Below are 27,397 nucleotides of genomic sequence, written 5' to 3'. Positions count from 1 at the left end.
GTTTTTAAAGCTCCCTTCTGAGGAGATATAAACTACTACGCATAAAATAAATATGCTCCCAGGATATAATGTATAGCATAGGGAATACAGTCAATATTTCACAATAACTTCAAATGGAATATAATTGATAAAAATTTTGAATTACTATGTTGTACACTTATAAGCAGCAACATGAATAAAAAATACTATGCGGGTGGAAAGGTATCAGGAAGAAAAATAGTTCCTCTTGATTTGCTTCTCAAGAAATAAGAAATACATCATAGATATGATAGAGGACATGAATCCAACCTTCGAGGCGGCGCTCAAACCACCCACAGCAGAATCACCTGGGGACCTGACAAAACTGCCCTCTGCCTGCAAGCAAGGTAGCTGGCAGGAAACAGATGAGGGCCGATTTCCTTTCACAGTGCCCCACACTCAGGGGTTGAGCCCAAGCGATCACAGGGTGGGGGTCAACTCAGAGTTCCCTCCAAACTCAGACTCAATGGAACAGGGTTAGAAAGCATGGTTAACACAAACACTGGACTGGTCCCTCATAGAGGAAAACCCTTCAGTGCTTCCCATAACGGATGGGGATTCACTGGACATTCATGGCTGACCTCTCACACTGCTCTCTCCCAAGCAACTGTGTTTTCCAGTGTACCCTGAGGTCATGCGGTGCCCTTTGCCCACCCCACCCCCACTGGGGCCCTGGGGAAAGAGCTCAGGCCCATGGGAAGAGCTCACCTCCCATGGGCGGCGCCCCTTCCGACCCATGCCCCACAGCTCCTGGTGCAGAGGCCCCCACTACTTGCAGAGGACTTGAAGTCCTCTACACTAACTGCACGTAACAGGGGAGGGCTGCATCACATCCCTCCATCACCTGGCCTGGCACAGCATCAGCAAGGACAGATGTTAGCTAGAGGTACCAGAGCCCATCAATGGCTTTTTTTTTTTTTTTAATTTATTTATTTGGCTGTACCAGGTCTTAGTTGTAGCATGTGGGATCCTAGTGCCCTGACCAGGGATCGAACCCAGGTCCCCTGAATTGGGAGCAAGGAGTCTTAGCCACTGGACCAGCAGGGAAGTCTGAACAACCATTAGACGACCCACCACACAGCGCCAGCCTCTCCACACAGAGGGCTCGGAGACAGCTCACTCAGCCACAGGTTGGGACTGTCTCCCTCCCCTCCCAAGCATGACTGGTCACACAGATAAGACCCTCCTGGAACCAAGTGTGAGCCTAGGAGAAAATGAAGGTTTGCAAGGGTGGGACTGGAGTCCAGAAAACTCCCCAGTCCGTAAGGGCTCTTGGGCAGAACCTTCCCTGAAATAATCCCTGACTCAAAGGATGTCTTTGTAAACAGGCAAGGCAGTCAAAATGCCAAGGGGCGTGCACCACCCTCCTACAAAGTCGGCTGATCTCACGTGGTGTGGAGAAAGATTTTTGAAAGTCACCACAGGGTAAAAGGTGGGTTGGTGGTTAAGTAGCAAACTGGTCCCATTTACATCCCTCTCCTCTCCGGCCTGTTCAACTAGATAGCATCTTGGACATCATTCTAGAACACTGGTTTTTCGCCATTTGGGGGTCATAGACGGCCCCTCGGAGGTGGGAGGGTGAAATAAGGTGGGTCTGGGGCTCCCTTTAAAGTCTCCCCACCGATTTTCCATGTCTGATACTCTCCCAACCCACCAGCTGAATGACCTTGGGCGAGTTAACCTTTTGCAGCCTCAGTTTTTATTAACACTTGTAAGAGAGGGCTGGCTAGAGAACCATCTTTTGCAGGATCGCTCTCTGCATGAAATTAAAATGTTTGAGAGGAGCCCGGCTTAGAGAAGGTGCTCAAACGTCTGTTCTCTTGCCTTGTTGACTTTTTTTCCCAGAAGAGAGACCCACAGTCCCCCTCCCTCCACTCTAGGGGCTCGGCAATTCCCAGCCTCCTCCCCCGCCCCCATCAGAAGCCCCACTGCCACCTCAGCTCCCTTGCAGTCGGATTAAATAGGCTTGTGTGGCAACGTCACCCATCATTTAGAACATTGTTTCCATGGGAAAGGGCTCTGAGGTTCCAGGCAGCCCGCTCCACTCAGAAACCAACTTCGGGAACAGCAGCCACGGGGCAGAGGCGGCGGCTGAACGCGGGTTGCCGTGGCAACCACCGCTCGCAGAACCCCTCCCAGTGCACAGGCAACCCAAATTCTACCTCATATTGGAAACTTCTTCCTAACAGGCAGTATCACTTTCAGCTGAGAAATAAGCTTTTCTGGTGGCTGTCTTTTGCTCCTTTTCTCTCCCCAGAATTAGCACCATTCTGCATGGGTTGAAGTTATTTCCTGAATGGCAAATTCACCTCCCCAGCAACTGGGGAGCTCCACGCGGACAACAGCCACGTTTCCTCAATCCTTTGCTACTCATGCAGCCAGGCAGGGCCCAACACATGGATACCCCTTAGAGTGTATTTGACTACTCAGTACTGCCCAGGGCAGCCTTCCACCCAGCCCGCCCTCCCTTGGATCAAGACGCAGGGCAAGACACCCACCCGCCCGTCTGATAGGGGCAGCCTCGTCACCCTAGAAGGTGTGTGTATGTGGGGGGTGGGGTGGCTTAGGTGGACACAGGACCCCAGAACAACCTTTTCACCCAGCAATTTTCAAAGTGTGCTTGGAAGTGGGGGGGTGGTTCCTGAGACCTCCTGGGAAGTCTTGGGCAAAGACTCTGTTCTAGGGGGCGGGGGGGCGGGGGGGCGGGTGCGGGGGAGTTGGACGGGGCTGTCAGTCATAGCCTTGGACTTCAGCCACTCAGTGTCTCTGATATGGACTGCCTATGTGACTGAGAGCAAGTTTCTTAATTTCCAGGAGCCTCAGTTTCCCCATCTATAAAATAGAACAGAACCCTTGAGAATGCGTAATTACAGTCCCAGTGGGAAAAAACTGGGGGTGGGGGTCCCCGAGTAAGGGCATATTTGCACTGATGTGCCAAGTAGCTGGGCCCCTGGGCTTCCTCCCAGTGTGGTAGGCCCCAGTGATCTGGACCTTGCCCACCCCGTCCTGAAGGCGCCCGTACCGCAGAGGGCTGCTGGAGGACCCAACACAGTAATGAATGCCTAGGACAGCGGTGGGCCCCAGCAGTCCCTCAAAACAGCAGTGCCCAGTGGTTATTATCCCTCACCAAATCTGCCCCCTTCTCCCCAAGTTCCCAGTTTCTAGGGCTTCTACAGAGCTATCCCAAAAGAACAGTCCAGAACACTGCCCATTTTTCCAAGTGGACACATGGTAAAAGAAGACTTTGGCTGCAGACACTGTCAAGGGGCTCACTGGGCTTCCTAGCCTCTCCATGCACCCCACCCCGCCAGCACCACTTCCAAAACAGTGTCACATAGTCCTGGCCAGGAGAAGAGGTGCCCAGGAGAAGCTACACAGCAGTAACAACCCCCACCACTTAGAGGGCATTGGCTGTGTATGGATCAGACACCAAAGGCGCCATCATGCCACACTGCCTAGAATTCTTCTGGTTATTTTTGCAGCATCACAGGACATTTCTTGGACTGTCTTTGTGATTCAGAACCCAAAGGGCATTCTTCATCCTCCCTGACCACAGGAACCATGGTAGTGGTCATCCCAGAGCCTCCCCCAAAGATGCTACCAACTTAATTGAAGGTTTAGCTTCCACTGCTTTTTGCTTCTCTGTTTCTAGACTAATCATTTTAAAGATTCCTTTCTAACCCGATCAGTTGAACTACAAGTTGTCTGGTAAATAAAGCTGGAAGAGGGGGACACATTCATTATTAATGCAGCTCTTGGGAGAGTGAATGGACTTTCATTCACATTGAGTGGAATCAGCCTGGGGAAGTTAATCTCATCTCTGTGATGTCTGGGTGTGCCCAGTGCAGGGGGATGAGGACACACTGCGGGGGAGGACCCAACCCATGTGGAGGAAATGGCTCTGCATTCCAGGAGCTGCCCTTCCCTTCTGCACAATTCCCAGAAATGGGCAGCTTCCCCGGGGGCTGCTGATTTGCAGGCGGTGCATACATGATGTGCAGACCCGCCAGGGGTCTAGGCCACTTGGCGTCCCTAAGGCTCCACTCTCACCTCGGGGAGACTATGCTCCACCCTTTGTCTCCCACCTTGGCTATTCCCAGGCCGGCACTGTTACTGCATCACTCAGGCCGTCCAGGAAGCTACCGGTGCATTCAGCTCACTTAATTTTAAGACTTAACCACCTATGGCTGATTTATGTTGATATATGGCAGAAACCAACACAATATTGTAAAGAAATTATCCTCTAATTAAAAATGAACAAGTTAAAAAAAAAAAAAAAAAAGATGACCACCAACCCAACCGTGTGTGTCATTTTATGCTGGACAGGACCTTAAATATCATCAGGTCTAGATGGTGAGTATATGGCACGGGTGCCCCTCCTTCCCAGAGCCAAGGCAGATATCGAAGTCCATTGTGCTCCTCTTCCCTGCTCAGTGTTACAACCCTTTTCAATGCAGCACCCTTGGCAGACAGAACCAGACGATTGGTCCAGAGATGAAACTTGTTTGCCATCCCAGAGGGAACCCAGTTGTGTTCGACTCTTTGCGAGCCCATGGACTGTAGCCTGCCAGGCTCCTCTGTCCATGGAATTCTCTAGGCCAGAATACTGAAGTGGGCAGCTGTTTCCTTCTTCAGGGAATCTTCCCAACCCAGGGGTTGAACCCAGGTTCCCACACTGCAGGCAGATTCTTTACTGTCTGAGCCGCCAGGGAAGCCCCAATACTCTTTAGGTTCCTCCCAAAACATCCCACCTACTGGCCATCCTGTTCCATGGAGGGGCCCAGGACCTTTAGGGGGAGCCTGCCTGGCTATCCGTGGAGAACTCTGCTAATGGATCAGCCCCTGCTTTTCTACCCCATCAAATCCAAGTTCCTCTGCCAGGATCACACCTGGACTGCGGCAGCAGAGCAGGAATACCAGACAGAAGTGCAGAGATCCAGGCAAAGGCCAATGCTTGCAGTAATTCAGGTGAGGAAAACAATGCCCTTGACCTTCCTCATGAATCCCAAGTACCATGTGCTTCCTTATATCACAGCGTTAACACTTGGGTCTTACTTGCTAGCCTGTGGGTGCCTCCTGACAGAGCCTGGGAGCTTAGCCATTTACAACCCAGCACTATGAGTCAGAGTAGGTGTGCAGAAATGACCTGTTGTAATAATTATATCAGTGGCCCTGTTAAAAATAATAGGAACACTTAAATAATATAAGTGATGTGTCTGACACTATTGGAAGATTTTACTAAATTAACTTATTTAATTCTCATAACAACCCTATGAGGTATAACTTAATTGTCCCCGTTTTACAGTTTAAGAAACTGAGACACAAGAAGTAAAATAACATTTCGCTCTCTCTCTTTTTCTGCCATGCCCCGTGGCTTGTGGGATCTTAGTTCCCTGACTGAGGGCTGAATCCGGGGCCTTCAGCAGTGAGAATGCGGAGTCCTAATCACTGGACTGTCAGTTTCCCAAACTTCTTTTAGGTCATCAGCTAGAAAGCAACAGTGACAGGATTTGAAACCACGCATTATGGCTCCAGAGCCTGTGGCCAGCCCAACAGGCTAGGCATCCTCTCGTGATAGGCAGGATGTTGTGGGGGCAGAGTCAGGCCAGGCCAGAGAGAGAAGATCCAGAAGCACTGGGAAGAGGTCAGCAGTGAGCCGGGGAGGTGGTGTTAGAGTCAGGGCGACCTCCATGACCAGACGGCTGCCCCCAGAGGAGCAGCTGAGCAGGTCAGCACCCAAGAATCATCAGGGCAAATGCTAGTCTCTGGGAACAGACACGCCATCCCCCCCCATCCCCTATCCTGACTGTGACCAAACGGGACACAGGGCTGGTACTGCCAGGTCCTCCTGTTTTGAGGACCAGGGAGGAAGCTGAGGGATCAGGTGGCTGCTCAGCATCATGGGAGCACCAGGGCTCTGAGACCTCATTTTCTGGCACCCTGGTTGGGACCCTCTCCACTGTGCTTGTCCCTGCCTCAGTCCATCTCCTTGTGGTCTTACACACCGGTTGCTCCTTGACCAGCCTGGGGCTGCACCTCACTTAAAACCCCTCACCAAGGAACCTGAGCTAGGAATCACACATTTGCAAACTCTGACAAGTTACATTCTGTACCTCGGTTTTCTCTTCCATAAAAGTGGAGACAGCAGTATTTGACTTGTGGGGGTCTGGCTCACAGACAGTGTTCAATAAACATCAGGTAGTTACCATCATTTCTCTACCAGAATGCCAAAGAATTGATGCCTTTGAACTGTGGTGCTAGAGGAGACTCCTGAAAGTCCCTTGGACAGCAAAGAGATCAAACTAATCAATCTTAAGGGAGATCAACCCTGAATATTCACTGGAAGGACTGCATCTGCAGCTCTAGTATTCTGGTCATCTGATAAGAACAGACGACTCATTGGAAAAGTCCCTGATGCTGGGGAGGATTGAGGGCACAAGAAGGGGGCCTCAGAGGATGAGATGGCTGGATGATGCAATGAACGTGAACTTGGGCAAACTCCAGGAGACGGTGAGGGAGAGAGAGGCCTGGCGTGCTGTAGTCCATGGGGTTGCAATGAGTCACACATGACTGGGCTATTGAACAACAACAACAAAGTTACCATCATTAGCATCCTTCAAAGTTCATCCCAAGTCCCTCCTCCTGCAGGAAGCCCTCCTGCCTCCCCAGAGTCCTTCCTGTCCTTCCTGGGCTCATGCCCTGCCAACCAGCTGGTTCAACAGATGACAACTCGTCAGAACTCAGCCCCTCGTCAGTTCCTCCTTGGGGCACTCTCACACCCATCTGCCAGCTGGTCTCAACACCCCATTGTCTTTGGGGGGGGCAGTCTCCTATAGCGATGCTGTAAGACATCAAGCCCCCACATGCTGCTGATCCAACATTGGAGGAGATTTAAGCTCCTCAAAGACATGTCCCCAAATATTCAGGAGATGCTTGTTCACTGAAAAGACCACAGCAAATATCAAATTACTGGGAACTCAGCATGAGACACAGTTTCTCCCTCTTTAAATCCAGAGGTGATCTCCATCATAAAACCCAGCCCTGCGCTGGGTTACTACTGGCTTGGCGGATTTATCCTTGGAAAGAAAAACCTGTTAGGAACACACGACATGAGGAAGGGCCCAGAGGAGAATGAGCCAGGAGGAGTAAAGTGGACAGACCACCAGGGCACACAGAGGCTCAGGTCCGGGAGACATGCATGTCCAGTCAGTGCTCCCAGAGCACCACCAGTGTGCCTGGTCCTGGGACCTGGGGAGCCTGAGATGAATGAGCCCCACCCCTGGCCTCAGGGTTCAAGGGGTGTGTGGGGGGAGGGGCAGACAGATGGTTACAATACAAGAGGCTATTAAGTAGGCACACAGGGAGAGCAGGAGGGTATCATGCCCAGCCTGTGGGCATTGCAGAAGGCTTCCTGGTAGAAGCAAGGCCAAAATGGGGTCTTGCAGGCCAAGTAGGTATCAGCTAAGGTGAGTGATGGAGACAAGCGTATCCTAGGTGAGGACCAGAAGGTGCAAAGGAGTAAAGCACAGAGGTGTGAAAAACCAAGCAGGTGCCAAGTTCTGCAGACAACACGCTGGACTGGACTGCAGCACGTGTGCCGTGTGCCAGGGCGGGAGGGCGGGAGGGTGAGGTGGGGTGGGAAGGGGGCAGTGAGGAGCGCCTGCTGCTCCCTGACAACCAGGGATGTTGGTCTTTGCATCCTGAGCACTAAGCACAGAGTCTGGTGGGTGGTGGCTGCCCAGCAGCAATGAATGATGACCACGTGCAGGGGCTGCGGGGCGAGGTGGGGGGAGCACAGGGGGCCCGGGGGCCCTGGGACCGTCCCCTCCCCACAGGGCGCCACGCAGGCTCTCTGGAAGGCTGCCTAGTCTGGTGGGCCCACAGCCCTTTCTGAGGACCACAGCGATGTTCACCCAGCAGAAAAGCCCAGTGGAGACTGGATAAGTTGGGTGAGAACTAAGGGCTCCAGAGGCTCCGAGGAGAGGGGAAGCAGATGGAAGGGGCTGCAGGGTCAGGTGGGAGCAGGAAGGTCACATAGGCACAGCTCGCGTGGCCACAAAGGTCCCAAGGCAGAGCTGCAAGGGGTGGCATTTGGTCTCCCCAGTTAGCAGCCGGGAGCAGCGTCAGGGACACCAAGGCACGTGCCCTTGGGCACAGCTGGAGGAGGGCCAAGCTGGGATTTGGCACCGAGACTGACAACAAAACACTAAAATTCTGCCCCACTCCCCACCCAGCTACTCCAGGGGTGGGTGGTCAGAGAGGTTCTCAGGACCAAGGGATTAATGAGGGCTTCAGGGTCCACACTGCCCTTCAGAACCACGTACTCTGTTAGCATCCCTGGGTCACGGGGTGCTGCCACTGGCCGCTTGGCCCTCACAGACCCACGTCCTCATGGGTTGGGGTCCCACCAACCCCCTGCCCCTTCTGTCCCCACATCCCACCACCACAGGGAGGGTGGGGCTGAACTCAGTCCAGGGGTGAGGGACAGGGCTGCCGCCCTCCCACAAGAGGCAGAGAGAAATTTAAATTCTTATTCTCAGGGACTTCCCTGGTGGCCCAGTGGTTAAGAATCCAACTTGCAATGCAGGGGACGTGGGCTCGATCCTTGGTCGGGCAACTGAGATCCCACACGCCATGGAGCAGCTAAGCCCACAAACTACAACTAGCGAGTCTGTGTTCTGCAATGAAAGATCCTGCATGCTAGAACTGAGACCCGCATGCTAGAACTGAGACCCGACGCAGCCAAAGAAAGAAAGAAATACTTTTTGTTGTTCTTATTCTCAGTGCTGGGGGCCTCTCCCTGTTTCCCCTAGTGCGGGGCAGTTCCACCGGCAGCTGGAGGAGAGCTTCTCAACCTTAGAGAGGCATCTGTGTGCACATTGGGAAAGTCCTGCTGGCTGTCACCCCGCTGCAGAGGGCTGACTTCTGGGCTCCCAAAGCGAGGCCCTCGGACTCCCCAAAGCCTGGCAGGTTGCTCCCCATTCTGATTGAGCTGCCCTCTCAGGCCACGCCTGGAGCAGGGGCTCCTGTGAGCCCCCCGCCTCTTCACGTCTCCTCCTGGGCTGCTCCGGCTCCAGCCCCGCAGGCCCCTTCTCCCACCCCCTGCCCTGGCCCTCTGCCCCCTGCCTTGCCTCTGTCTTTACCTTGCTTGAGTCCCAGGCCAAGGCCTGGTGGCACGCCCCCCTCCGTGGCTGGCCCTGCCTTGTCGCCTGGGACCCCTCCACCAGTGCTGGCCTCCCCAATTCCAGCGGTGTCATCCCTCACCCAATCCCCGGCACTGCTCCTGGAAAACCCACCATGGGAGCTGGAAGCTCTTCCCACACGCCCACCCGAACTGCCCCAGCATCTTCGTCCTTAGGGACAGAGGCGGTGCCAACCTGTCAGGGAGTCTGCAAATGAATGCTATCTGCCTGCACTGCCTTTTTACCTTCCCTGCCTGTGAAAACATTCCCTCTGAGGAACACCCACCCTGTCCCCGCCTCCCAGGGCCACACCTTCCTCCCCAGCCTCTCTCACTCCCCAAGTCACCTTCCACTGAACTACCTTGCCTGTGACGACCTGGAGCGCTGGCCAGGTGGCAGCCAAGAGGGCTTTGCAGCCACTATTCCATTTGACTCATCATGGCCACCTCGCTGACAGGGCTCTGTTTAGCCCCTGAGGTCCTCGAGGTTGTCCAGGCCACGCATCTCCATCTGTAAGTGACCATGAGCTCCCTTCTTAGCTGCACGGCTACACTGTCTTCTCCCTTCAAATCAACGAGCCAGGAGTTGTTTTATTATCACATTTCCCCCGCTAGAGTGGGGCTGGGGAGCTATAGGCTGGACCTCATTTTCCTTATCTCAAGGTCACCCTAAGGCCCTGGCAGAGAGACTCCCAGTGTCTGCTGTCTGCATTCCAGAAATGCAGGGGAGACACTGGGAGCTGGCCAGGGTTCTGCTTGGGTGGAGGGTAAGGTGAGGTGGTGTGGGTACTACAACTGTGGACCAGAGAAGTGGGGCGGTGGTCCTCAGAGGGGAGATACCATGTGAGGCGTCCCAGTGGGCACACGTGGCCACCAGTCCAGCAGGAGGAGTGGGTGACTGTAAGGGGGTCCTTCCCTGCCACCCACTCTCCCAAGGCCCAACTCCTGGACCATCCCTGCCTTCGGGATGTGGGTACCATACCCCACCCCCAGAACCCTCTGATAGCAGCAAGGCAAATGTTCTCATACTATCTTTCTCTTGGGTGGGGTGTGTGCTAACCGGGGCACAACTTCATAGGCTGTCCCTCAGGGATGACCCAGCCTAGAGCTGCTGCCTCACAGAACCCAGGGCCTCCCACAAGCCCAGGAGGCAAGTGGCCCAGGAGAAGGGCAGGCATGGTGACAGACAGCAAAGGGGAGGCCTGGGTGCAGGTAGCAGGCCTCCATTTGTGTCAGCAGCCCCTTGCCTCTGAGATGGATGCTCCTTGTCGGGGCTGAATTGTTAAACTCCACCCTCCCACATCCTGGCTGACCCACCATCTGAACTGCTTTATCCTGCAGTAGCAGAAAGAGGAACTCGGGAGACAAATGGATATCCCAAACTCACATGTAGGCAGAGGCGAGGTGGATAAATGAGAGAAGGGAACAGGGACAGGCAGTAGGGAGTAGTGGGGCCTGGGGTAAACAGGAGACCTCTGGTAGCCTCCACCAGCTAACTATAATGACAGGAGCATGTCTGCAACAGGATTACCAGAGAGTCCAAATTTTTTAAGAGTAGCCAGATATCTGAATTTTTATGTGAAACTAATTTTTTCTTAATGTTGGCCTCTCAGGTGGTGCTAGTGGTAAAGAACCCACCTCCTAATGCAGGAGACGTAAGAGAGCGATGAGGATTTGATTCCTAGGTCAGGAAGATCCCCTGGAGGAGGAAATAGCAACCTACTCCAGTATCTGGCCTGGAGAATCTCATGGACAGAGGAGCCTGGCAGGCTACAGTCCACAGGGTTGCAAAGAGTTGGACAATGACTGAAGTGACTTAGCACACACGCACCAATTAAAAAGTTGTGTACACTATACAAGCCAAACAAATCACCCTCCTGGGGGACCCCAGCCCATAACGGTACCTGCTGCCCCCCTGGCCACCGTGAGCATGCCAGCGCTGAGCGATGTGGCCGCTCCAAGGCAGATAACCTTTTGCACTGCCTTGGCCTGGCCTGGCTTTTGGCCTTGACTTTGGTGTGAGGTTAAAGGAAGGGCTTCCCTGGTAGTTCAGCTAGTTAGGAACCGCCTTCAAGGCAGGAGATTCCAGTTCTATTCCTGGATGGGGAAGATTCCCTGAAGAAGGGACAGGCTACCCACACCAGTTATTCTTGGGCTTCCTAGGTGGCTCAGATGGTAAAGACTACACCTTCAATGAGGGAGACCTGGGTTTGACCCCTGGGTTACAAAGATGCCCTGGAGGAGGGCATGGCAACCCACTCCAGTATTCTTGCCTGGAGAATTCCCACGGACAGAGGAACCTGGTGGGGTCTACAGGTCATGGGGCTGCGAAGAGTTGGACAGGACTGAGTGACTAAGCACAGATTAAAGGAAGTGACCATCACACCAAGTAGGGGGTACTCAGTTCGGAGACTCTCCAGTCTGGCCATCTTTAGCTGGGAAGGGGGATGGTGCACGCAACCACCCCAAAGCCTGGCAGAGCCTGAGAAGGAGGAGGGCAGAGAGGCACACTCAAAAATGACTATTGCTTTGATTTCTTTCCATCATGTATATACAAAATGTTAAACACCATAAATGAAAAATGTGAAAAATTTTATGTTCAACCAAAAATGAGAAAGAAACAGGATTGAGGCCCATCCCTGAGGTGAGGAGAGGCAATCCAATCCCCCTTCTAGACGAGTGAGCAGACTGTAGAGAGAAGGGCTGGAGCAAAACAAAGGGGAGACTTTCTGAAGGCGAGGCAGGCATGGCAATGAGCGCCCTGGGGAGGTTGGGGGGGGGGGGGGTGGCGTTCCTGGGCCAAGGGAAAAGCCAGGGAGGCAGGACCGGTGGAGGGTCCAGCTCCCTGGGTCTCAAGGCCTGAACTCGGCCAGAGGTGGGGAAGGCAGACTTCTCAAGGACACTGCCAAACTCTGAAAGGGCAGGAGACCACTTTTCAATCTCTTTCCCCAGACCCTAAAGAGCAGCTGCATCTTCCCTGCCCTCCTGGCCAGGCTGGACCGCAAGCCCAGGATGGACAGAGAACAAAGGGCAGAGTGGGCGGGCCCACTCGGTTCCCAAGCAGCAGGAGCCACCTAGAAGTCTCCACTGGCCGGGGGGGCTGGCTGCCTACCTCTCTTTCTCCTACATGCAGCACTTTTATAAAAAGCTGTGAATCAAAGCATCTGCCCCCTTGGCTACACAGGTGCTGACGCTGGTGCGAACTCGCTTCAGTTGTGTCTGGCTCTTTGTGACCCTGTGGACGGAGCCCGCCAGGCTCCTCTCTCCATGCGAGTCTCCAGGCAAGAACACTGGAGTGGGCTGCCATTTCCTTCTCCAGAGGATTTTCCCAGCCCAGGGGTCAAACCCACATCTCTATGTCTCCTGCACTGGCAGGCGGTTCTTTACCACTAGCGCCCCCTGAGAAGCCCAGCTTTGTGTGTGACCTTAGGCAAACTGCTCCACCCATGTGCGCCTCAGCTTTCTCACCTGTTAACAACCGAATCCACCTCACAGGGCTGCTCTGAGGATGGAGTGAGCCAGTATACATGAGTGCTTAGATTAGCGCCCGGCACATGAAGTGTTTGTTAAATTACTGTCGTCATCATCGTTGTCATCACTATGTTGTGAGAACTCTGGCCAGGGTCCCCTCCACCGAATTGCGCAGAAGGGTGCCTGGGGCCATTCAGGGCTGCTCTCCAGGCTTCCCTGAAGCACTCAGGATGGGGCTGGAGGGGAATGAAGGGGCTGCCTTTGCATCACCTCCTTCGGCCTGCGAGGCGATCAGTAGGGAGACTATAGTGAGACCTCAGCCACCCAGCGGGATGCAAGACCACCACTCCTGCTGCTAGGGCATGCCAGGGCTCAACAAGGAAGCACATTTTATTCCTGATGACCCAAGGAATGATCACCACCCACAACCCATGGGTGGCTTGTTTTGGGGTGCAGAGAAAGGCAGAAACTGCAGAGCCTCATTCCATCTGACAAGGATGAGCCCAGGAGGTAAAACTGGAGGCAGAGCAGATGTTAGAAGCATGGGAATGAGTCCAACAGGCCCAGTGCCACCTACTAGCTGTGTGATCCTTGACAAATTAATGTATAAACCTCTCTGTGCAAAACTATCATTGTTGGATGGGTAGCAGTAACCAGCTGGAGCAAATTCAGGCTGAGTCCTGTGGCCAGGGCTGATCATTAGAATGCCTGTTCAACACTTCCTGACCAAGTGCTAAGCACTCACCTACCTTCCCGGACCAGCACCTCAGACAAGGTGAGGTCACAGCTCCGCCTCCCAGAACACCCAGTTGTCTTGTCTTGACAGCACTCTGCATGCTGCACTCATGGCTTAATTGTTTATGAGGCAGTGTGTATTCCCCATTAGACTGTCAGCTCCAGGAGGACAGGGCCCATGCTCCGTTTTATCCTCCATTGTATCACTGGAGCCCAGCACATAAGTTACACTGAGAAGATGCTCAATAAATATATTGACCTACCTCAGTTCTAATCCTCACAGCTACAGTGCACACTGTTCTAACACAAAGAAAAAAGATTAACATTTTGTTTGCTCTGGTCACTGGGGAAGAAAGCCTGGCTGAAGACTTTGACCGGGCTCATAACAGTGACAACAACAACCCCACAGTTCCTGCTGTGGTTCCTGCAGAAGGCCACAGTGTAGGTCTGGGGTGCAGGTGCATACGTCTTGCTCGAACAAGTTCTTTAATGGCTCACAAGCAAAAGGGTAGGCTCCCAGCCTAGTCTCCACGTCATCATTTCTCTGTAGTCACAAATAATGGTACAGAAACACAAAAGACCCGGATTAGCCACAGCAATCTTGAGAAAGAAGAATGGAGCTGGAGGAATCAACAATCCTGATTTCAGTCCACACTACAAAGCTATAGTCATTAAGACAGTATGGTATTGGCACAAAGACAAAAATATAGACCAATGGAATACAACAGAAAGCCCAGAGATAAATCCACACACCTATGGGCACCTTATCTTTGACAGAAGAGGTAAGACTATACAATGGAGAAAAGATAACTGGGAAAACTGGACAGCCATGTGTAAAAGCATGAAATTAGAACACTTCCTAACACCACACACAAAGATAAACTCAAAATGGATTAAAAACCTAAATGCTAAAACCAGAAACTATAAAACTCTTAGAGGAAAACATAGGCAGAAACTTTTTGACATAAATCACAGCAAGATCCTCTATGATCCACCTCCTAGAGTAATGGAAATAAAAATAAAAACAAACAAATGGGACCTAATTAAACTTAAAAGCTTTTGCCCAGCAAAGGAAACTATAAACAAGATGAAAAGACAACCCTTAAAATGGGAGAAAATAATTACAAATGAAGCAACTGGCAAAGGATTAATCTCTAAAATATACAAGCAGTTCATGCAGCTCAACATCAGAAAAACAAACAACCCAATCAAAAAATGGGCAGAAGACCTAAACACACATTTCTCTAAAGAAGATATCCAGATGGCTAGTAAACATGTGAAAAAAATACACATCATCACTTATTATTAGACAAATGTAAATCAAAACTATAGCTAGGTATCACCTCACACCTGTCACAATGGTGATCGTCAAAAAATCTACAAACAATAAATGCTCGAGAGGATGTGGAGAAAAGGGTACCCTCTGGCACTGTTGTTGGGAATGTAAATGATACAGCCACTATGGGGAACAGTACGGAGATTTCTTAGGAGTTTTATTCCTGGAAATAAAATTACCATATGACCTAGCAATCCCACTACTGGGCATATACCCATAATTGAAAAAGACACATGTATCCCAGTGTTCACTGCAGCAGGATTTATAATAGCTAGAACATGGAAGCAACCTAGATGTCCATCGACAGATGAATGGATGAAGAAGCTGTGGTCTATATATACAATGGAATATTATGCAGCCATAAAAAGGAACAAATCTGAGTCAGTTCTAGTGAGGTGGATGAACCTAGAACCTGTTATACAGAGTGAAGTAAGTCAGAAGGAGAAAAACAAATATCATATATTAATGCATATATATGGAATCTAGAAAAATGGTACTGATGAACCTATTTCTCAGACATAGAGAAGACACTTACTGACACAACAGGGCAAGGAGAGAATGGGAAGTATTGAGAGAGTAGCATTGAAACATACACATTACCATGTGTAAAACTGATGCTTTTGAACTGTGGTGCTGGAGAAGACTCTTGAGAGTCCCTTGGACTGCAAGGAGATCAAACCAGTCAATCCTAAAGGAAATCAACCCTGAATATTCATTGGAAGGACTGATGCTGAAGCTGAAGCTCCAATACTTCCGCCACCTGATGTGAAGAACTGACTCACTGGAAAAGAGCTTGATGCTGGGAAAGACTGAAGGCAGGAGAAGGGGATGACAGAGGATGAGATGATTAGATGGCATCACTGACTTGACGGGCATGAGTTTGAGCAAGCTGCGGGAGTTGGTGAAGGACAGGAAAGCCTGGCGTGCTGTAGTCAATGGGGTCACAAAGAGTCAGACACAACTGAGTGACTGAACTGAACTGACTGAAGTGTAAAATAAACAGCTAATGGGAAGTTGCTGTATAGTGCAGGGAGCTCGGCCTGGTGCTCTGTGACAACCTAGAGGGGTGGGATGGAGTGAGAGGTGGGAGGGAGGTCCAGGATGGAGAGGACATGTGTATACCTACGGCTGACTCATGTTCATGTATGGCAGAAACCAAAACAACATTGTAAAGCAAATATCCTACAATTAAAAATAAATACATTTATTAAAAAAAAAAAAAAGAACAATCAAATTGGGAGTTTTCAGAAGTTCTGGAGGAAAGTGTCCAGGAAAAGTGGTCCCTGGAAAATGGCAGTCAACTAGGCTTGAGGAGACAGGCAGCCAAGGAGGTGAGCAGACAGGGGAAGAGGTCTGGAGCTCAGTTTTAACTTCTGCCCCATTCTGAGCGATGGGCCCTTTCTTATAGGCCCTTGGTGACAGCCTGTTACACACAACAGCGTCCGCGCGGTGGGGCTTAGGGAATGAGGAAGCCACACCTAGGGGACCCACGCAAAGCGTGGCGGCTGACTCTGGAGCCCAGATAGCCAGCGGGCCTGATCCCCACCCTGCAATCCCCAGAAATACTGCAGATGGGGAGGGTGTCCATCAATGAACCGGTAATCTTCAAAGAAAAATAAATGATACTCTCTGAGAGCTTCCACAGGGAGAAAATCTTTGTGGAAAACAAAGAACTCTTAGGGAGAGCATCTCCCCACTTCCACATCTGTGGGATGAGAGCTTGCCCAGCCTAACCGGATTAAACAAGCAACGGGGGCGGTGCAGCCAGGACATGTAAGTCACAGCAGCCCCATCTCTGTTACAGACACGGCAAAGGTGGGCCAAGCAGGTGGGGACCTGCCCAAGGTCACACAGAGGACAGGCAGGGGACAGAGAGTCAGCAGGGGGCCTGCGGCCCAGGACCCTCCCCACTCTCCTGTGGGTCCTCTGAGGAAGGCAGTGAGGACTGAGGGGCCCGGAGGCCCCCCCGAGGCCAGTTGCTGGTGGTCCCAGACCCTGCCTGGGCCCCCTCCTCCTTCCTTCCACACAGGGGCTCTCCCAGCCTCCACCCAGCTCTCCTATCCACACATACCAGCCCCAAGTAGAAAAAAAGCCCCTGTTAAGTGCTTATGAGAATGGTTATTTTGTGGAAGCGCCAAGTGACCTGCTCCTGCTCCCCCTTTCCATCCCTCCAGCCGCCCTCAGTTTGAGCCCAGAAGTAAAACAAAGGCTTTGTTTCTTTATTTTGATTTCCTCTTTAAAATCTCAAACATGCAGGAAACACCCACCCAGCCCCAGATAAGTGGAAAGGAGCCCTGTGGGCGGGCGGGGCGGGGGTCACCGAGTCTTAGCATCCCAGGAGCACCAGCAGGGCAAGGGGGTGGGGGGGCTGACTTCCTCTTTCAGAAGAGAATGGATATGAGGACGCGTGGGGAGCCTAGGCCTTCCTGACTCTGACGCCAGGGGAATCTCAACCTGAGGAATGTGGGTGTGGAGGGACCCCTGAGAAGGCATATCTTATGAAAGTTATTTTTTCTAACATATGCCCCCGAGGCTTTGGGACTGTGGTTCCACCCTTTTCTATCATCTCCGGTTACAATAAAACATGCACTGAAAGAAGAACATGATGGATGCTATTTTGAGCTGCCGAGCCTTCCTGTGAGAGAATGGTACTCCCCAAAAAAGATGCGTTTGCCTCTGCCTCTCCCTTGGGACCTCCATTCCCTGTGGAATTAAAATACAAAGGGGTGAGTTTGGGGTCATCTAAAAGGGGGAATCTTCAAGGTGTGTTAAAAGTTCTAATGGCTAAAAAAAGAAGAAAAAACAAACAGAACTGAATTAAAACAAATTTTGCCCTTGAAATGAATATATAATGCTTTGGGGAGGCAAGAACCTGTCCCCAGGTCCCCCTAGAATGGTCAGCTCTAAAGGGAGGATGGGCTCCTCAGTTCCAGCACATCTTTGGCTATCTCCACACAGCACCACATGCTTACAAATACTTTTACTTTTAATCTGGGTAGTTAGGATTCAAGGGACATCCTAACATAGAGTATGAATAGCAGATTCTTAAAAAAAAATTTTTTTAAATACTTACAGTTTCTGCCATACATCAACATGAATCAGCCATAGGTATACATATGACCCTCCCTCTTGAACCTTCCCTCCCACCTCCCACCCCATCCCATTCCTCTAGGTTGTCACAGAGCACAAGTGTGAGTTACCTGCATCATACAGCAAATTCCCAATGGCTATCTATTTTACATATGGTAATGTACATGTTTCCATGCTACTCTTTCCCTTCGTCCCACTCTCTCTTCCCCCCACTGGGTCTACAAGTCTGTTTTCTATATCTGAGTCTCCATGGCTGCTCTGCAAATAGGTTCATCAGTACCATCTTTTTAGATTTTACATATATGCATTAACATATGATATTTGTTTTTCTCTTTCTGACTTACTTCTTAGGCTCTAATTTCATCCACCTCATTAGAACTGACTCAAATGTGTTCCTTTTTATGGCTGAGTAACATACCCTGAGAAGACCATAACTGAAAAAGATGCATGTACCCCAATGTTCATTGCAGCACTTTTTACAATAGCTAGAACATGGAAGCAACCCAGAGGGCCATCAACAGATGAATGGAAGCTGTGGTACCTATATATAATGAAATATTACTTAGCAGATTGTTTTTAAACCAAAACTTTTCTTTAAAAAAAGTAGGCCATCAACATAATATGTATGTGTATTCTTGCATAAACAAATAGTTATCAGAATATACTTAACTGCCTTCACTGGCACAGCCTCTGACCATTTCTATTGCAAGAGAAACCCCAACAAAGCAGATCCTTCTGAGGTCTTTGGGGTTCCAGCCTTTGCCAGCTTCTGCAGCATCTCCATCGAGTCAAGGGAAAGGATGCAGACAGTGTTATCCTTTGTTGGCAACTCAGGCACAGGAAACATTTCAACTCATTCTCACCACTTAGTAAAGAAAACCTGGGGACCACCTCAGGTCCCTGTGTTCTACCACAAAACTAATTGAAATCTCTGTCCCCAATGGTGACTCCTTGAAAAGCCAATCTGCTTGGGGAATGCAGGGCTTTTCCAGAAGGTTTTTAAATCTTTACTGCATAGCTTTACAAGCGGTGCTTTGCTAACTGTCTTAACTCAAGCCTAAGCTACATGCAAATGGGCCATGTCAGGTTCCAGCTCAGTCAGCCGGGGTGGAAGAAGGAGCCTGAAGAGTGGGGTGAGAAACCATCTCCTGTCCTCATGGAGAGCTGCCCCCTCTGCAGCTGGAACGCTTGGCAGGTAGGAGGACCCAGGGCCAGGCACACGGGAGCCCTGTTTCCCGGGAAGCCCAGGAAAGGGACAGCCGGCAAGGCTGCGATGGTGTTGTTCAGTCGCTCATTCGTCTCTGAATCTTTGTGACCCCATGAACTGCAACACACCAGGCTTCCTGTCCTTCACTATCTCCCTGAGTTTGCTCAAACTAAATGTTCGCTGAGTCTGTGATGCCATCCCACTATCTCATCCTCTATTGCCCCCTTTTCCTCCTGCCTTCAATCTTTCCCAACATCAGGCTCTTTTCCCAAGGCCATGTTAGAGGTTAGAAAGGCACCATATCAGACTCCATCTTCCTTCCTTCAAAGCAGTCCTGCACTTTAGAACATAAAATGTATTTTGCTCAAGGTTTTGAAGATGAGCAGCTTAACAAATTGTCATCTAATCAGAAAAAGAAAATTGTTTTTTTTCCCTCTCTTTTCCAAGTATTTACATTTACCATCTGAATCACAGTTTGGTTTGGGCAGCTATGACTAAATGATGCGCCACAGTCTGGCCTGAAACCACGATGGTCAAGGCAGGTGTGTATGTGGGTGGAGGAAGTTTTTGAAATAGGTTAAATCCCAAGACGCACACTTATCTCTCCCCGGTGTGAGTTCAGGCAGCAAAAAGATCTACTGAGGACCCTGATGGAGACCCAGGTGGTTATTCATTGAATTTGCTGGGGACATGGAGCTAAAAGAGCCAAGACATGGAAACTTGGGAGCGGGGCTCTGAAAGTCGGTCAGAGACTGAGGACAGGCCCAGCCAGCCAGGTCTCCTGAGCAGGGACGTGACGAAGCCCTGCCATCATGGAAGGGATCAAGGGCAGACAAAGGGGTCCCATCTGCTCAACTGGGGTAATGGGTACATGGTGTTTGTTAGGTATCATCCTTTGTATTTTTATATTTTTGAAAATTACAAAATATGTCAAGTATGCAAATGATGGAGGGGTTCCTGGTTGACCGGAGGCTTAATGGAAATTAGGGGAAAACTACCACCATCCAGGGTCCCTCTGCCTCTCTTGTCAACGAGCCGCACCTGCACCTCCATGGGTGCTGTCGCTTCACAGCATCCCTGTGTGTGAACGGCTCTGCCCCCTCTCCCCATGAGGCCTCCACTCCACTCCAGCACTGACTACATCGGGCCAGACCCCCATGGGCCATGCCCCACGAGCACTGAGAGAGAAGAGGTGTCGTCAGAATGACCAGCGTTATCTATCAGTCCTGGGAGCAGCACTGTGTAACAGGTGGAGCATGCCCTCTGGGACCAAACAGACTTTGGTGAGACTCCTTCCCGGCTCTGGTCCTCTCAGGCCATGGCCATGGGGGTGACTACCACTCTGAGTCCCTGTTTCCACATCTGTAAAGAAAGGGCTAACAGCAAAACTGCCGTGAGGCTTAGAGATGGCCAATGCAGAGCCTCTAGTCCAGTCCAGCCTGGAGGGAGAGTGGACATCCAGAGACACTATCTTTAAGCCACGTCATCTGAGGAGCAGTTGGAGAATGCAGGGCTGCTCATGCTGGAGAAAAGCATGACGGTCAAAGTTCATGTGGCACAGATCCAGTGGGACAGGTTAAGATAAGAAAGGAAAGAACTTTGCAAGGATGAAAGAATGAGTGAATGAGATGAATGAATCCCCATTGGGTAAACTGATTTGAGGGGCAGCAACCTCCCTGCCTCTAGAAGGGCCCAGCTAAGCTCTGCTCCTCAAAGGCTGCACAAATTTTCCCAGCCTCTACTCAAGGGCCCATTTGGGCCAAAATGTCTACTACTGAACTATTACTGGCTTAATCTTTACCTTAAAAATCAGCATAGTTTTTAACTTAAAAGCCTTACTTAGCCTTAATCTGAGCAAAATAGCCATTTAAAAAATAGGTTTGATGTCATACCTTTATTTTTAAAATACACATAAGTAAGTATATATGTAACTATTAAAATATGTCCTGCCTAAAAACCATTTACCTCACCACTATGAGAAACATGCTCTCTTGGGTCTGAATTGAGACTAAATATGCTCCAGGGGCCCCTTCCTGGTCTGTGATTCTGTTATCTAAAGGCTGCCTGAATACTGATAATGCTCTTAGTTCTTACCGCCCTTTCTGGTCTCCCAAGCATGTTCTCATCTGTGTATTTCATCTAATCCCCATGACAACCCTGAGGGCGGGCTAGAGAAGTCACAGATGGAGCCTCAGCCCTTGTAGCGCAGGACGCTCCCAAGGCCCTGTGGACAGGGTCACAGAGGGCCCGAATTGGAGCTCAGGACTCTCCATCCCCTGCCACCTCCTTCTATTACCACATGCTCAACAGCCAAATCCCTTCCTGTACTTTCCAAAATCTCATTAGCAACACAACCCACATCCAAATCATGATGTTTTATCCATCTAGGTGGCCAGATGCCAGCTCTGTAGATGAAAATGTGCCCCTCTGAGCAAGTCATCTCATAACCAATAGTAACCCACATTGTCATTTGGCCACCTGGCCATCAGCAATTTCCACTGACTAAAGCTATCAAAAATACTAAATGAGAGACATCCCTGGTGGTCTAGTGGCTGAGACTCCGTTCTTCCAACACAGGGGGCCCAAGTTCAACCCCTGGTCAGGGAACTAGATCCCTCATGCCGCCAACTAAGAGTTCATACATCGCAACTAAAGATCCTGCATGCCACAGCGAAGACCCAACACAGCAAATAAATAAATATTAAAAAAAAAAAAAACACGAAAGGACAATGATAGGGACATTTAAAAGCTAAATAGACACTGCTACTTCATGACCCCTACAATGCGGATGGCTGCAGAAAGCTGTCTTGGATCATGCCAGCGGGCAACAGACCCTTGGCTCGGTGGTGAGGCTCAGTAGATGGCCAGGGGTGGGGAGTCGGAACACGCAGCACCAGCCTCATTATGGCAGCAAGAATGCTGCCTGGAAGACTAGAGATGGGCACCCAGGGAGGCACAGCAGACACCGAGTGCAGTGAGGATGTCCCCCTGGCCTTGACAACGCCCTCTATTGTCTGAAGAAGGGATTGCAGCACCACGCTCTCAAAGTTCCACAAGACAGATGTGCTGGCTGATGGCATGGACGTCCTCTCATGGCTGAGAACTGATGCCCGTCCGGCTCCACCACGACAGCCTGCTGGCCTGGCTGGGAGGTCAGAGCCTCAGAGCAGGTCCTCAGTGAACAGCAGTGAAGCAGGGGATCTAGCCTGGGATCCAGGGCTCATTTTCAGAGATCCACAAATCTCCCAAACTGATGCCTAACTTCATACATCCAAGCAACATTTCTCTGGGCTTTTCACTGGCATATTAAAGAGGTAGTGGCCCAAGAAGGTAAAAACCATTGCTCTGAACACTCAGCCTTCTTGGCTGCCTGTCCTATGCAAGAACTTGCTGGAAGTGGCACTAATATCCCATCCCTGTACAGAGACTTCACCAGAGTTGAGAGCATCTTTGGGAGATCTAAACTCTGCTTAACCCACTATTACTTGGGTTTCGTTACTTGCCGCCAGAAGCATCCTTCTTTTCTCCCATCCCCAGACAAAGGTAACTGTACCTTCTAGCTAGTCAGATACCTGCCCCAGGCCTGGCAGGTATGGAGCCTTTGGAACTCAATGCACTTTTTGGACACTTGAGAACATCCCAACTTTACATGAGAATGTGTTTTCATTTAGTTCACACGTGTGTGTTTTGTGCAAACTACATGATATTCATAAACAGGTATGTTTTCAATTGCTTGCAGGGAGGCATACTCCTTGGCATTTCATTGGGAGACGGTGATGACACCAGATGTGAAATATAAAATGGAGGTCATATTTCCTCGAGAAGTTACTTGATCCAGCAGGCTGGTCAACTTGTGAATCGAGCTGATATTAAACCCAGACGCTTCAGGAACTGGTTCAGTCCATCAGAGCCCAGAAGTCTTCCCTGGTTCCACGTGATCACTCAAGCTCAGGAGCCAACCCCAGGGATAATGGACTTGTCTCTCTCTAAGCAACTCAGATCAACCGAAAGTGTGACATACCTGTGGTTAGAGCTAATAAAAGTTATACCTGTCACAAAGATATCTTAGGCAGGTGAAAACGTAAGTAGTGGCAAATACAAACAGAGGTGGCAGCCCTGGACAACTGTCACTTGCCTCACCAGCGTTCAGCTGAGGACCTTGACCGCCCCCACCCCCCATAAGGAAATGCTGAAGTAGGGGGGTAAGGGGTAGTTTCTACTAGAGCTTCCGGCTTACACAACACCTACCCCACCCCCATAGAGGCTGGCAGACCCTGTAGCTTCCAAAACCCCAGAGCATCAAAGCTTCAAACCTCCTGACCTAGCAGAGAAAGAACAAACTACACCCTAATCCACAGAGAGAGAAGCTAACTAGCTGCTAGGGATGACATGAGACTGAGGGTCAAAATCATGACCCGAAACATTTTCAGTCCCCTGGTCAGCAGGGAAATGCAATTCATAGGAAATTGGGAGATGTACAAATATGTTAGCCAGCTCAAGTTTCTTTCCTGGGAAGAGAAGTAGGAGCAGCTCTAAGAATTGTCATGGTGAAAATGCTTTGTCTGCTGCAAAGCCCCTGACACATGTCAGTTATTAATACCAGCAGTTCACCACCCTACACTTGAACCAACCAGTGAAAGGCAACAGACTCAAAGCAGGCTGCACCTGGAGCCATGAAGCTGGGGCAGCCAGACCCTCTCCAGAGGGGCTGGAAAGCTGAGGGTCTACATGGACCCTAGACAGGATCTTGGACAAGTTACTGACTCTTTATAGCCCCTGTTCCCCAACTGCACAGGGGTAATAAGAAGACCCTTCTGGAGTCTCGTCAAATGATGAGCAAGCATATACAAGTCAAGTGCCTGGTCTGTGTAAGCCCTGCTGGCAGCTATTATTACAGTGGAGCTTCAGGGCTTTTTGGTCAGATTTCTTCATCATTCCTGCTGTGAGGAAGGTTACTCTTTTGAGGCTACAGTTCTGAGCCTTGTCAGTTACCTTCTCTAATCAGGTCCAGGGCACAGTGTGAGTCTTGGAGGGGCAAGAACCATTCTAGCCCAAAGAGGTTTGCTAGGAGTAGGGGCTGGTGGTGGGGGAGAAGGGACAATCCCAGAGCGCACGGATCAGGGCCCGGATGAAGTGGCCCTTGTCTGCCTCTCCAGACGGGCCTCTGGCCCCAGCCAGCACAGACCTCAGCTTCAGCCACAAGAGTCTATCTGGGTGCCTAGTGCCCATGCTCTGCCAGGCATCACCTCCTTCAGGAGGCCTTCCCTGACCCTCCACGCTGTCTGTTCTACAGTCCCTGTGCTCCCCTGATCCCAGAACCGACACACAGGGCTCACTTTGCACCCCTACTTTCCCCGCGGCACAGGATCTGGCACTGTGCCCCACACGCAGTGGGCGCCCCTGCAGGTCCCATTCAATGAATGAGCCGGGGCCCTGGTGGTGACCAAAGCCCCAAGCCCCGTGGCGCCGCAAAAGACTATTAATGCAACAGCCTGCTTTTTATCATTCGGATGAATTTGACAACTCTCTCGGCAGATCCCTGCCCTCGTTAACGCCCTTCTAAAAATATAAAGAGCCACCACCAACCCTTCCCCATCCCACTCGAGACCCGCCGCCCACTCCCCGCGGGTTCTCGCCCAAGGAAAAAGGAACCCAAGGACGGTTACCATGAAAGGGGCTTTTTAGGTGGTGAGCAGGCCCATCTCTCTGGGGTCCCGATGGTCGCCGACTTCTCGATCGCACACGGTTACGCTGGAGCCTGCGATGGGGGTAAAAGGCCAGTCCCGGAGCGCAGTCCTCCAGCGGCGAGCGCGGCCCGGCCCGGGGCGGCCACACCTCCCGCCCGGAACAAAGCGCCCGGCCAGTCCCCTCCCCTCCCAGCCCGCCCCGACCTCTCACCGCGCACTCCAGCCCAGCTTGGCTCCGGCCTCAGGCCACCTCCTCCATGCCCACGCCAACCAGAAGACAGCGCCGCGCCCTCCCGGCCCCGCGGCGGCCGGACTGACGGCTTCGGGCCCGCGGCCTGCCGGCCGCTTCGGCCGGTCCCCGCCCCGGCGCCGCCTTAAAGCGACCGCGCAGCCCGCGCGCGCCCCAGCCTAGCGCCAGGCGAGCCGCGCATTCCTTATATTGCAACAGCGCCTGCTAAAAATAGAGCGCCGCCTCCGTGGGCGCTGGGGGGGCCGGGCCCGGCGCCGCGACCCTGCCACCCCAGCGGGCCCCTGACTCCCAGGACGCGCGGCTCACGAGGTTTGTGCCACCTGCGCCGAGCTCCCGGGACCCAGCAGGGCGCGTGTACCGGGCCTCCCCCGCGGCCTTACTCGGGTCCGACTGCCCCGACCACCGGCGCCCGAGAGCTGGTTTTAAGGTGGACGCCGAGTGGGAATTCGCCCGGGCCTCTTTAAGAGCCTCTGCGCTCCAGCCTTTAAATCTCCGCTCCCGCCCGGCCAACTTCGGAGCCTACAGACGCCTCCCCTGTCCTAGGCGATCCCAGGCCGCCACCTTAACCGCATTCCCTTCTAATCCCGGACCGTGTTTCTTCCTAGATCCAGTCCCCAGCGTCGCTTCCCGAAGGCCCTCTCAGTGCCGGTTCTTGAGCCTAAAGTTCGTCAAACAGAGGCGACGGACGGGGACAGGCGACACTCGCGATCCATTTCATTTCTTCAGTTCCGCTGACTCCTCTCCATCGGCGTCATTTTCCCCTGATTTAAAAAACTGAGATATAATTCACACACCAAAAATTCCAGCTTTTAAAGTGGGCAATACAGTAGTTTTTAATATATTCACAAAGTTGTGCAACCGTCACCATTACCTAGTTCCAGATCATTTTCATAACACCACCTCCCCTTTAAAAAAAAAAAAGAAAAGAAAAGAAAAGAAAAAGAAAAAAAAAGAACCCACTTACAGTTACTCCCCATTCCCTCCTCCTACCGGCCGCTGGAAACCACTAATCTACTTTCTGTCTCTACGGATTTGCCTACTCAGGACATTTCATGAAAGTGGAATCATACATGTGGTCTTTTGTGACCCAGCTTCCTTCACTTCACAGGATTTTTTTAAGGTTCATCAATGTTGCAGCATGTAGCAATGCTTCATTCCCTTTTGTGATTGAATAGCATTGGGTTGTGTGGACACACTACATTTTGTCTTTCATCAGCTGATGGACAGTTAGATGGTTTGTACTTTGGGGCTATTATGAATAAAACTGCTATGAACATTCATGTACAAGTCTTCGTATGAATTATGTTTTCATTTCTCTTGGGTATATACCTAGAAGTAGAATTGTGGATCATATGCTATGTTTGACATTTTGAGGAACCCCAAAACTGGTTTCCAAAGCAGCTGCTATTTTACATTCGACCAACCATGTATGAGTGTTCCACATCTTCACATCCTCACCAACAATTGTTATCATCTGTCTTTTTGATTATAGCCATCCTAGTAGTGGGGATGGGGGAGTGGTATCTCGTTGTAGTTTTGATTACAAGTATCCTTTTTTAAAAGATTTTGTTTTTTGATGTGGACTGTTTTTTAAGTCTTCATTGAATTTTTTACCATATTGCTTCTGTTTTATGTTTTGAAATTTTTTTTTTTTTTTTTTTTTGGCCTTGAGGCATGTGAGATCTTAGCTCCCCAACCAGGGATCACACCCATACCATCTGCATTCTAAGGTGAAGTCTTAACCACTGGACCACCAGTGAAGTCTCCTATCAGTATCATTTTTGAGGATGTTCTTTTTGTAGACAGACCTTGATGATAGCTTGGAACCAGCTTTACACATCTGGTAAACCCATCTGGAACCCATCCTCTTATTATTTTCAAAGCTTCACTCACCACCCCAGGCCTTTGCTATCCTGAGTCCTTCAGGCTGTATTGTGGCACAGGGTCTGACACAAGCTTCAGTTGGCACCCAGGTACCCAAGCTGCCATTTGGTGAGAGCTATTGTGTCCCTTACACCTACCCCCGCCTGCTGTCCTGAAGGCCCTATGGACCCCCTGAGTCCCCATGGCAGCAGGGGAGGGTTTGAATGCCATCAAGACTATTGCATCTTGGGAGGGAATGAAAGACCCGATTGAGGAGGGGGCTTGAGGGACAACTGTTCGTCTTGACAATCTAGTCTTGCCCTGGGACCTGCCTCTTCCCCTGCCCCTTCCATATACCACAGGCCTTGGGGGAGGAGGCAGGGGTCTGTGTGTCCTGGTTTGCAAAGGAGTCCAAGGTTTGCCTTTAAAATTTTTTTTATATAAATATTTATTTTATTTATATTTATTTATTTGGTTGCACCAGGTCTTAGTCAAGGCACGTGGGATCTTTGATATTTGTTGAGGCAGGTGAACTCTTAGTTGCCAAGTGTGGGATCTA

General features: G+C 50.9%; 1 protein-coding gene and 1 long non-coding RNA gene across 4 annotated transcripts in view; one reads left to right on the top strand and one right to left on the bottom strand.

The window, feature by feature from the left end:
* The window catches only part of MRAS (muscle RAS oncogene homolog), a 68,561-nt gene extending 42,862 nt beyond the window's left edge, over positions 1-25,699 (bottom strand). Inside the window, exons 1-2 of one of the 3 annotated variants that reach the window (XM_043873816.1) lie at positions 25,566-25,699; positions 24,705-24,796 (exon numbers count right to left, since the gene is read on the bottom strand). The gene's annotated coding sequence lies outside the window, so the exon portion shown is untranslated. Of the gene's footprint in view, positions 1-24,704; positions 24,797-24,936; positions 25,071-25,565 lie in introns of those variants that run through there. The other 2 variants (XM_043873818.1, XM_043873817.1) reach the window with 2 other exon arrangements.
* Positions 25,071-26,253, top strand: LOC122675293. The gene is made up of 2 exons (XR_006335226.1): positions 25,071-25,284; positions 25,581-26,253. It is a non-coding gene; the product is annotated as an uncharacterized LOC122675293 (long non-coding RNA).
* The last annotated feature ends 1,144 nt before the right edge of the window (positions 26,254-27,397 follow it).

Source organism: Cervus elaphus, chromosome 19 (assembly GCF_910594005.1).
Source record: "Cervus elaphus chromosome 19, mCerEla1.1, whole genome shotgun sequence".
NCBI classification, from domain to species: domain Eukaryota; kingdom Metazoa; phylum Chordata; class Mammalia; order Artiodactyla; family Cervidae; genus Cervus; species Cervus elaphus.
This window is presented reverse-complemented; position numbering and strand designations above follow the sequence as displayed.